The 12,386-nt window shown below is 34.4% G+C and overlaps 1 protein-coding gene across 5 annotated transcripts in view; it reads left to right on the plus strand.

Moving 5' to 3' along the window:
* FUT8 (fucosyltransferase 8) overlaps nt 1–12,386 on the plus strand; it is a 316,618-nt gene that overhangs the window by 144,237 nt on the left and 159,995 nt on the right. The gene's annotated exons all lie outside the window — the stretch shown is intronic.

Here is a 12,386-nt window from a genome sequence, read left to right on the forward strand (position 1 = left end):
GAAACTCAAAATGCAAGCACATAATTTAGCCATTTAATGAATTAGCATCCTTCAATTATTGACATTTTCAATTATATTCACAAAATGGAGATAGTTTAAATTTTCTATTATGATTTTTCAACTTTACTGAAGCATAACTTACATCAATAAAATGTACATATATTAAGTGTACACTTAGATGATTTTTCTTAAATCTATACCTTCTTATAACTGTCATTCCCCTTTTTAATCAGTTGTCTGCTTGTTCCCTGGCAATCAGTGGTCTGATTTTAGTCACTATATGTTAGTTTCTCTGTTCTAGAGCTTCATAGAAATGTGTATTCCTTTTTTGTCCCTGACATCTTTTGCCAGGCATGTTTTAGAGATTCATCCATGTTGTGTAAATCAGTAGTTTGTTCCTGTTTCCTACTGAATAATATTCCATTTATATGAATGTGTTACGTTTATTTATCCATTTAGCTGTTGGTTAGACACTTGGATTTTTTCAAATTTTTGATTCATTAATAAAGTGGCTGTTGTGTCTTCTATAAATATTTGGTGGAATTCACACATAAAGCCAGGTGGGCCTAGAGTTTTCTTTGTAGGAAGGTTTATTAATACACATTCATCATCTTTAATAGATATAAGGCTTTATGGCTATTCAGGTTATTGATTCCTTCTTGATTGAGCATTGGCAGTTTATTTTAAGAAATTTATCCATTTCAGGTCTGGTTTCATATTTAGTGACCCAAAGTTGTTCATAATATTTCCTTATTATCCTTTTGTAGCATCTATGGTGATGCTTCCTCTTTCATTCCTTATATTGGCAGCTTTTGTCTTCTTTTTTTCCCTTTAGTTCATCTAGAATATTATCAATTTTATTGATCTTTTCAAGGAATTTGTTTTTGGTTTCATTGATTTTTTTCCCTCTATTGTTTATCTCTTTTATATTTCATTGATAGTATTTACGATGTGAAGCTTTTACCTATTTCGCCAAACTTTCAAATACTTTCACACTTCTTGAGGTATAACGTAGGGACTTTAAAACCATATTCTTGGGACTTCCCTGGTGGTGCAGTGGTTAAGAATCTGCCTGCCAATGCAGGGGACATGGGTTCGATCCCTGGTCCTGGGAGATCCCATATGCCACAGAGTAACTAGGCCTGTGTGCCACAACTACTGAGCCTGTGCTCTAGAGCCCACGAGCCACAACTACTGAGCCCGTGTGCCACAGCTACTGAAGCCCACGCACCTACAGCCCGTACTCCACAACAAGAGAAGCCACCGCAATGAGAAGCCCACGCGCCGCAGCTAGAGAAAGCGCACACGCAGCAATGAAGACCCAACGCAGCCAAAAATAAAGAAATCAATTTTTAAAAATTGTTTAAAAATTAAAAAATAAAAAAACATATCCTTTTTTCTGCCTGTCATACATCTTATGACGTTGTTACAAACCCTATAGTATTTGTTATTTTAGTTTTAAATAATCAAATGTATTTTGTTTTTCAAATCAAATTTATTTTAAAAGAAATTAAAAATGAGAAAAAGTTTTACTTATACCTGCTCATACATTTGTTCATTGTTTACATTCAACTTTCCATCCACAATTATTTTCTTTTTTTTTTTTAATTTATTTATTTTTATTTTACTTATTTATTTTTGGCTGCATTGGGTCTTCATTGCTGTGCACAGGCTTTCTCAAGTTGTAGGGAGCGGGGGGCCCCTCTTCATTGTGGTGTGTGGGCTTTTCATTGCGGTGGCTTCTCTTGTTGTGGAGCATGGGCTCTAGGCGTGTGGGCTTCAGTAGTTGTGGCCCGTGGGCTCAGTAGTTGTGGCCCGTAGGCTCAGTAGTTGTGGCCCACAGGCTCTAGGGCGCAGGCTCCGTAGTTATGGCGCACGGACTTAGTTGCTCTGTGGCATGTGGGATCTTCCCAGACCAGGGCTCGAACCCGTGTCCCCTGCCTTGGCAGGTGGATTCTTAACCACTGTACCGCCAGGGAAGTCCCACACAATTATTTTCTTTAAGCCTGAAAAGCATCCCTTTAAATATATCTTGTAGTGTGTATCTGTTGGCAACAAGTTCTTTCAACATTTGTTTTCTGAAAATGTATTTATTTTGCCTTTATCTTTTAAAAGCTTTTTATTTTGGAATAATTTTAGAATTACAGAAACTTTGTAAAGAAAGTACAGAGAGTTTTCATATACTTTTTGCCCAGGTTCTCCTAATGTTAACATCTTACATAGCCTGGTACATTTGTCAAAAGTAATAAATTAACAGGGTGCAATATTATTTACTAAACTACACACTGTATTTGGATTTCACCAGTTTCTCCACAGTGTCCCTTTTCTCTTCCAAGATCTAATCCTAGATACCATGTCTCCTTAGTCTTCTCTAATCTGTGACAGTTTCTTAGTTGTTTCATGTTTTTTATGACCTTGATAGTTTTGAAGAGTATATTTGGGTCAGGTATTTTGTTGGATGACCCTCAGTTTGGGATTTTTTTGGTATTTTTCTCATTATTAGACTGGAATTACGGGTTTGTGGGTTGAATACCACAGAGTTAATGTGCCCTTCTTCAGTACCATTTAGAGTTGTTTCATCAGTGTAAAAATTTTCCCTGGAGCCCCTTGGTTAATCAGCCCTTCCTTACAGCTTCAATCCTTGGCAACTGCTGATCTATTTTTTTTCACCCTGTAGTTTTCCTTTTGCCATAATGTCAGATAAATGAATTACACAATATGTATCTTTTGGTTCTAGCTTTCTTCACCTAGCAAAATGCATTTAAGATTGACCCTTTTTTTTTTTTTTAACATCTTCATTGGAGTATAATTGCTTTACAATATTGTGTTAGTTTCTGCTGTATAACAAAGTGAATCAGCTATACGTATACATATATTCCTATATCCCCTCCCTCTTGCGTCTCCCTCCCACTCTCCCTATCCCACCCCTCTGGGTGGTCACAAAGTACCAAGCTGATCTCCCTGTGCTATGCGACTGCTTCTCACTAGCTAGCTATTTTACATTTGGTAGTATATATATGTCAGTGCCACTCCCTGACTTTGTCTCAGCTTACCCTTCCCCCTCCCCGTGTCCTCATGTCCATTCTCTACGTCTGCATCTTTATTCCTGTCCTGCCCCTAGGTTCTTCAGAAAAAAATTTTTTTTTTTTTAGATTCCATATATATATGTGTTAGCATACGGTATTTGTTTTTCTCTTTCTGACTCACTTCACTCTGTGTGACAGTCTCTAGGTCCATCCACCTCACTACAAATACCTCAATTTCATTTCTTTTTATGGCTGAGTAATATTCCATTGTATATATGTGCCACATCTTCTTTATCCATTCATCTGTCGATGGACACCTAGGTTGCTTCCATGTCCTGGCTATTGTAAATAGTGCTGCAGTGAACATTGTGGTGCATGACTCTTTTTGAATTATGGTTTTCTCAGGGTATATGCCAAGTAGTGGGATTGCGGGGTAGTATGGTAGTTCTATTTTTACTTTTATTTTATTTATTTATTTTTTTAACATCTTTTTTGGAGTATAATTGCTTTACAATGGTGTGTTAGCTTCTGCTTTATAACAAAGTGAATCAGCTATACATATACATGTATCCCCATATCTCCGCCCTCTTGCGTCTCCCTCCCATCCTCCCTATCCCACCCCTCTAGGTGGACACAGAGCACCAAGCTGATCTCCCTGTGCTATGCGGCTGCTTCCCACTAGCTATCTGTTTTACATTTGGTAGCGTATGTATGTCCTTGCCACTCTCTCACTTCGTCCCAGCTTGCCCTTCCCTCTCCCCGTGTCCTCAAGTCCATTCTCTGAGTCTGCATCTTTATTCCAGTCCTGCCCCTAGGTTCCTCAGAACCATTTTTTTTTTTTTTAGATTCCATATATATATGTTAGCATACGGTATTTGTTTCTCTCTTTCTGACTCACTTCACTCTGTATGACAGTCTCTAGGTCCATCCACCTCACTACAAATAACTCAGTTTCGTTCTTTTTTATGGCTGAGTAATATTCCATTGTATATATGTGCCACATCTTCTTTATCCGTTCATCTGTCAATGGACACTTAGGTTGCTTCCATGTTCTGGCTATTGTAAATAGAGCTGCAGTGAACATTGTGGTACATGATTCTTTTTGAATTATGGTTTTCTCAGGGTATATGCCCAGTAGTGGGATTGCTGGGTCATATGGTAGTTCTATTTTTAGTTTTTAAGGAACCTCCATACTATTCTCCATAGTGGCTGTATCAATTTACATTCCCACCAACAGTGCAAGAGGGTTCCCTTTTCTCCACACCCTCTCCAGCATTTATTGTTTGTGGATTTTTTGATGATGGCCATTCTAACCGGTGTGAGGTGATACCTCATTGTAGTTTTGATTTGCACTTCTCTAATGATTAATGATGTTGAGCATCCTTTCATGTGTTTGTTGGCAATCTGTATATCTTCTTTGGAGAAATGTCTATTTAGGTCTTCTGCCCTTTCTTGGATTGAGTTGTTTGTTTTTTTGATATTGAGCTGCATGAGCTGCTTGTATATTTTGGAGATTAATCCTTTGTCAGTTGCTTCATTTGCAAATATTTTCTCCCATTCTGAGAGTTGTTTTTTCGTCTTGTTTATGGTTTCTTTTGCTGTCCAAAAGCTTTTAAGTTTCATTAGGTCCCATTTGTTTATTTTTGTTTTTATTTCCATTACTTTAGGAGGTGGGTCAAAAAGTATCTTGCTGTAATTTGTGTCATAGAGTGTTCTGCTTATGTTTTCCTCTAAGAGTTTAATAGTGTCTGGCCTTACATTTAGGTCTTTAATTCATTTTGAGTTTATTTTTGTGTATGGTGTTAGGGAGTGTTCTAATTTCATTCTTTTACGTGTAGCTGTCCTAGCACCACTTATTGAAGAGGCTTTCTTTTCTCCATTGTATATTCTTGCCTCTTTTCTCAAAGATAAGGTGACCATATGTGTGTGGATTTATCTCTGGGCTCTTTATAAGATTCACCTATTTTGTTGAGTGGGCCAATAGCTCGTTCCTTTGTATTGCTGAGTAGTAGTCATTTGTTTTTGATACACGATCATTTGTTTTGATAAATGAATGTTTTCATTCACCTGTTGAAGACCATGTTGATTTTTCCTCCAATTTTTGTCTATATATAAAGCTGCTATAAACATTTGTGTATCAGTTTTTGTGGGAACATGAGCTTTCATTTTTCTTGAGGTGATACCTAGGTAGGAGCAGGAATCCTGGGCAAGTGTATTTTTAACTTTGAAACCTGAAACTAAAACTTCTTAAGGCAAATGTAGGAGAAAATATATGTGACCTTGGATTGACATTGAATTTTTAGATATAATACTCAAACCACAATCTATTAAAAAAATTATAATTTTTTTATATTCTGTCAAAAAATTAATTTTTTTTGCTGCATGCAAGACACTGTTAAGAGAATGCAAAGGCAAGTCACAGAGTGGGAAAAAATATTTGAAAAGTCACACATCTGATTATAGACATGTGTCAAGAATATATAAAGAACTCTTAAATCTCAAAAGTAAACAATGTAATATAGAAATGGACAAAACATCTCAATAGACATTTCACCAAAGAAGCTATATGGTTGGCAGATAAGCACATGAATAGATGATCACATGCTTAATGTCATTTGTTATTAGAGAAATTGAATGCAAATGGAAACCACATTGAGATACCACTACACAACTATCAGAATTGCTTTTAAAAAAATTGAAAATACCAAATGCTGGAGAAATTGTGGAGCGACAGGAACACTCATTTGTTCCTGGTAACAATTCAGGATGATGCAGCTGCTTTGGAATACTGTTTGGCCTTTTCTTATTATAAGTGTATGTTTTCCATATGACCCAGCAATCCCAATCCTAGGTATTTACCCAAGTTAAATGAAAACTTACAGAAACCTGCTCTTGTTTTTGAAGGTATTTTCAATGGATAACAAAGTGTAGTTTTTCCATTTTTTTTAAATTTCAGCACTTTTAAAGATGTTGTTCCATTGCCCACTAGCTTGTATTTTTTTCCAATAAGAAGCCCCCTGAAACTCTTTTTAACACCTATGTATTCCACCCCCCACCCTGCCGTGACTAATCTTCTCCTCCAAATTATGGTTTTATTTGTATTTAAAAATACATTAGAAATTCTTTATATGCCCGTGACTAAGCTAGTGTTCAATGTACATTACTTCAGATTTGAGACAGGTTTTGTTCTGAGAAGTCCTTTTTCAAGCTGAATGCTAAAATGGGGAATGCCGGTACATTTCCAAAGCTGATTAATGTAAATTGTTTTCTTGCTAATGTTGATGGGTGAATTTTATTAGACTTTTAGCTCCTGAACAGTTTTTAGTTCACGATGATAGTTACTGTAATGTGCTGTGACTGTGCTGAAAGCTGTCGAACACCATAATATCTGAAGTGCTGTAAACAGTGGTTGCTTTAAAAATTTACTTTTTTTCAAACCTCCTTCAGATTTTTTTTTTTCTAGATAATTTTCTTTTTTGGTAATTTTTCTAAGTTGACATATATTAGTTTCAGGTGTACAACACAATGATTTCATATATATATATATAGTTAAATTATCACTATAATAAATCTAGTTAACACATGTCACCATATATAGTTGTAATTTTTTTCTTGTGATTAAGATATTTTCTGTTTGTCTTCAAATTCACTTAACTTTTCCTCTGCAGTATCTAATTTGCTCTTAATCATTTCCAGAGAATTTCTTAATTTTTAGATTTTAAAAAAAATTATAGATGTTGCCTTTTTGTTAGTTTTTATTTCTTTTAATCAATGTATTCATTTTTTAAATTTTAAATCCTAACACATATTTATAGTAATTGTTTTACTGTCCTTATCTGCTGTTATCATCATCTCTGTCTTCTGGGTCTGTTTTAAATTGACTGATTTTCTTCTTAGTTATGGGCCACATTTTCCTACTTGTTGGCATCATAGTTAAAAAATACATATTTCTGGAAAAGTAATTCATAATTTCTTCAACCATGTTTCTATTGATGGGCAATTATGTTTTTTCCAGTTTGGAACTATTGCAAACAGCGTTGTAATGAATACCCTTGTGATATGTTTTGTTCACGTTTTAAAATGCATCTTAGTATAAATTCCTGCTAGTGGAGTTTCTCATCAAAGGGCATGTTTATGCAGATATTTGACATATAATGCTATATTTCCCTTTGCATAGGGTATACATATTTATATTACTTAAATAAGTACTGAATTAGTTTTAAGTTTAGAGGACAATCTTCTAATGAACATGGTTCACAGCAGAACACACCAGGCTTTTAGTCATTTGTTCTGTAGCACGTTGTCACAGATTCCATCTTTTGGCCTTAGCATTAAAGTGAAGCCACTTGAATGTGATTCTTGGAAATATCATTTTCGCATAGTCAGATGCTAAAAGAAGTAGCTATTGGTCATTTTCTTATATGTTAGGTATAAGAAAAGTCAGTTTGATAGTGTTGTAAATGGTACTGCATTTTGTTATTGTTGTTGCTTCTAATGGAATGATTACACTATTTCTAAGAAAGTAATTAGGTGATATAGTTTATATTCGGTTTCTACTGAATTACTCAGAATGTTAGTTGTTGCAAGAAGAGGCTTTTCTGGGGCTTGTTTTAGTGACTTCCCTTTGTGATTAGAATCCACTAGAATATTACCTCTTGAGGGCAGAAATTTTGTCTGTCTTGTTTTTGCAGAAACTTAAAACTCCTGAGGTAGTGGACTACTGCTGCCTTATGCTTGGTTTGGGGCTTGGAGTGGAGTGTTTGCTCTGTATTCTAGTCCATCCTTAGCCTTTAGCAGGTTTTTGGGTGCTTGCGTCACTGGATGATCTCTTTCCATGTTCTTTGTAAGTTTTGATTAGTTGCTGGACAGTGTGAACTTTATATTGTTGAGTATCTATATTTTATTGTTTTTCTTTAAAGACTGTTGAGTTTATTTTGATAGGCATTAATTTACTTTTGGATCACCTTTAGCTTATTTTTGTAGCTTGTTTTTAAGTTTTGTTATGGATCTTGTTAGCATAGCCTTTATTCTGTGGCGGGAGTCATTAGACTGGTCTCATGAGCAGATCTGGGCTACAGCCCTTGAGCTAAGAATGGATTTTACATTTTTAAAGGGTTGTAAAGAAACAAGAAAAAAACAAAGAATATGTGAGTTTTCTAGTTGTTTATATGTGAGGACAAATCTAATACCAGTTATTCTTTCATGGTTAGAAGTGGAAGTCTGTTTAGTAAACATTAATAGAAATGCTTTCAGACTTTTGGTATAATATATAACTAATAATTATACTTTTATCAAATCTCTTATTTGCTATAAATTGAGTTTAGTTTTTATAGTATTTGTAAGAGATATTAGCAGGATATTAAGAAACTGTAATTAAGATTAATTTCTGTCCTGCATCTTGGATGCCTAGTCTGTGCCCCAGACTTTGTACAGCTTGCTGGGGACAGACAGAATAATACATGAATTGAAGACCAGGTACTCAGCCTATTAGGGAACTAGACATGTGTATTATCTATTGCTGCATAACAAATTACCCTAAGACTAAGTGGCTTAAAAAACATTTATTATCTCTTGGTCTGGAATCGGGCCATGACTTAGCTGGATCTTCTGGCTCAGGGTTTTTCAAAAACCTGAAATTAAAATGTGGACCAAGCTACAGTGGCGTGGTGCAGGCTTGACTGGTGGAGGATCCATTTCCAAGTCCACTCACATGGTTGTTGGCAGGAATCAGTTCCTTTCCACACGGGCCTCTTCATAGGGCAGCTCACAGTGTGGTAGCTTATATCTCTTGTAACCTTATCTCAGAAGTGAAATCCTATCATTTTCGCTGTATTCTATTGTATATAAGAAGTAAGTCACTAGGTCCAGCCCACACTTGGAGGAGGAGATTACACAACAGCACGAATATGGGACACAGGGATCATTGACAGCCATTTTAGAAACTGCCTATAATAACATATGGTATATAAATTATATAAAATATTATAATTGTGTCTTAAAATAATGTTACAGGATTAATATGTATGACATAATAACAGTTTGCCACTGGTGTGCTAAGTGCTTCCCACAGATTATTTTATTTAAGCCTCTCCCAGTATTTGGTGGGAGAGGTAGTATGTAATATATCCATTTTACAGATAAGGAAATTGAAGCTCAGTGAGGTTACCTAACTATGATAATAGCAGAACCAAGACTCTAGTTCAGACTTTGCCGATTCTAGCACCCATATTTTTAATCTACATATTTTGTCAGCATTAAAATGGAATTACCTTTTATTGGGCACCTCTTATGTGCCAAGCCTTGTAAATGCTTTATTCATGTAAGCCTCATAATAACTCCATTAAAGCTCCTGATCTTACTGATGATGTACTTTAGATTCCAGATTCAAGAAATTACTTTGAAAAATTACATATATTTTTGACATATATTTTTTGTTTCAGAGACATTAAACAATATAACCCAAAGAATCTCTGTAAATACCAAAAGAAAAGAATCATTTAAATACCTATTACTTTAAAAAAGTGGTATTCCTAATTAAATAAATTTGCAGAAGGAAACCTGACACATTTCAATCCATTTACTGTTCTGCAGATGAAGGGTAGTATGTGAATCTCAAACAGGAATGAATTTGTAAATACTTGAAAAGAAAACAACCCACTCAGAAGAAATCTTAGCAAATACTACTATATAAATTTTAGTCAGAAATTAGCTCATGTAGTTAATGTTGAAATATTTTTACTAATAAATTTGAAGTACTTTCACTAATAAATTCATTCACAAATAAATTGAGTGGCTTTCATATCAAAGGCTGTACGTACTTCCTTCAGTTATCCCATTGTTTTTGCGAAGTGAATCTTCTAGATGAGGAAAATACGACATAGAGAATTATTTTCTCATGGCTGAAGGGTAACTGTAAGATTGCTGATCTTATTGGCCTTTTAGACCAGTTTATTTTAATAATTTGAGGCTGTCTTGTAAAATATATGTTGATAATAATAAATCCTAAAGTTTTGAATGATTTTATTTTCCTTATAATAGCACTGTCTCACATTCTACATTTGTATTTGCTTTCTTAAGTGGGGCATAAAATGCAGTTGCAGCTGATAAGTTCTCAGATTCTGTGTCATATGTCATATGCCATTATTGACATCTTTCACTCAACTCATTCACTTATTTATTAAAAAATATTTATTACTAAGTTGTAAATACTGCTCTAAGTACTTTGGATACGTCAGTGAACAAAATGGACAAAAATCATGAAGTTTACATTTTAGCAGGCATGGTTCAAAAATAAACAGTAAACATGATAGGTAAGTAAGTAAGCAGGCATTCATTATGGATAAGGAAGAAATTCTATACCTGCTCTTTTAAACCATGCTAAGGAAAATTACATAGAAAACTACTTGGTTTTCAGCTTGGCTTATTTTTGTTGATCCCTTTAAAAATATTGTTTTAAGAACAACAAAATTTGGGGAAATATTCTCTCTAAAAACAGAGTTAAAATGATGCTATTAATTAAGAAAATGACCATGTTTTGCTCCTACAATAATTTCTTGCTTTATAACTCATGCATTATCAATATTGCTGCAAAATATAGTAATTTAATATCTTGGATACTTTTGATGGTGGTTTATAAAAACCCAAAGCACTTGGTATAACAAAATTTATGTTTCTCTAAACTTGTTTCTGTTCTAATTATATTATACTTTTGCTGGCTTTGAATATTAATGATAATTTTTTTGTTATAATTCCAAGTAAAATGTTACAGAAGACTTTTTCTTATTTGTTGTTGAAATGACTCTTGTTTAGAAAACTCTCTGTACTTTTGTTTATCACACTTGTCTTTTTTTTTTCACACTTGTCCAAGTTAACTTTTTCTGTGAAGGGAAAGATTAAACATTTCTAATATCTTACTGGTGTAGCTTAGAATCGACTAGGATACCTTATAGGTTCAGCATATGGTATGACAGCATTTTACAGGGTTGCATGTGTTGTCACAAACAGTATTATTAACTCAAATGTTAATACTTCTTTTGTTGACTTACGGAATTAAATCCATCCCGTAGACCATCAGAGTGGATTTTTTAATTTGTTTTTTAACCAAGAATCCCTGAATGTCTGCATTTTTTCTATATAATATAAAAAGTAGACCTCACATGACTGGATCTTGTGAGATGTTGAATACCTGAGATATTGAATAGACTTTAATTATTCTTATGTTTAGTGAATAGATGGGGTTACCTGAAATTAGAGGAATAGGGTTTTGAGAAAGGATTTTAAGAAAGAGACAGAATGAACAGTGGAGTCAATAAAAAGAATGTTCTCATTAGACTTAAGAATAGATATTAAAACAAAAGACAAAACACCAAGTTTTCTTTGGATTATTACTTTATTTGGCTTTCTAACATTCTCAGTGAGTACAATTTTTTTCATTCTTTGTTTAGTCAGTGTAAACCAGAAACAATGAGGAAAATAGTGTAGGAATAAATGGGAAGGAAGTAGAATTTCTGGGACACTCCTTTGAAGAGATTTTCTTTTCTTTGAATACTTGGCCATTTAAAAGCATTTGAGATTTGAGGTTCAAAAGGAGGATAATAGTAGTCCTGTGCTCTAATTTTTGAAACCTCTTCTCCAACTTTTCTATCTAGTCTTTCATAACTGGTTAATTAGTGGTTAAGTACCCATCACATTCAGTTTTGTATATAGAAACTATTTCTTTTCTTCTCTTTTATAAGGAACTCTGTGCCTGGAGATAAGACTTTTCTTATCTAGCTCTGGAATTACCAAATGGTATTAAAGTTATATCTTTGCCTACAAATTTTCTCCTTGGCGAGAAAATTGTTTGCAAAGGAAATTCTAAGCCTAATGATGGAGAAGTGACAAATGAAACCAATAACCAAGCCTGAGAAAGCATATCCATTTTGTAGTTTAAGATGCTCCATAACTAAGATTTAACTGGTATTAGACTTCTATTGCAATTGTTGGTATTTTTAAATACATTTGAGAAAGGAATAATCTACCATAATCCATATGAACCTTTGCTTGTGATGTTTGGAGTGGTTGCCAGCCGCTTAATGGCTGCGATAACCTTTGCTTGGCTAATATACATGACACTTTTAGAACTTTTCCTAAAAGTGACAATATGCCTGTCACCTGCAGAGTTAAGTGGTGTAATGGCAGCTGAGCAGTAAGATGGAGGGGGGTGGAGTTGAGATTTTGTAAGAATGAATTCACTCATGCAGAGAACATGTTTCAGTTTGAGGTAATGGAAACATTAGCCCAGAATATGTAGTTGAGTACATTTTGTTTGGTTTTGAGTGGTTCTTCAAAGATAGAATCTTTTAATGTCTGTATATGTGC

The sequence above is a fragment of the Balaenoptera musculus genome, chromosome 2 (genome assembly GCF_009873245.2).
Source record: "Balaenoptera musculus isolate JJ_BM4_2016_0621 chromosome 2, mBalMus1.pri.v3, whole genome shotgun sequence".
NCBI classification, from domain to species: domain Eukaryota; kingdom Metazoa; phylum Chordata; class Mammalia; order Artiodactyla; family Balaenopteridae; genus Balaenoptera; species Balaenoptera musculus.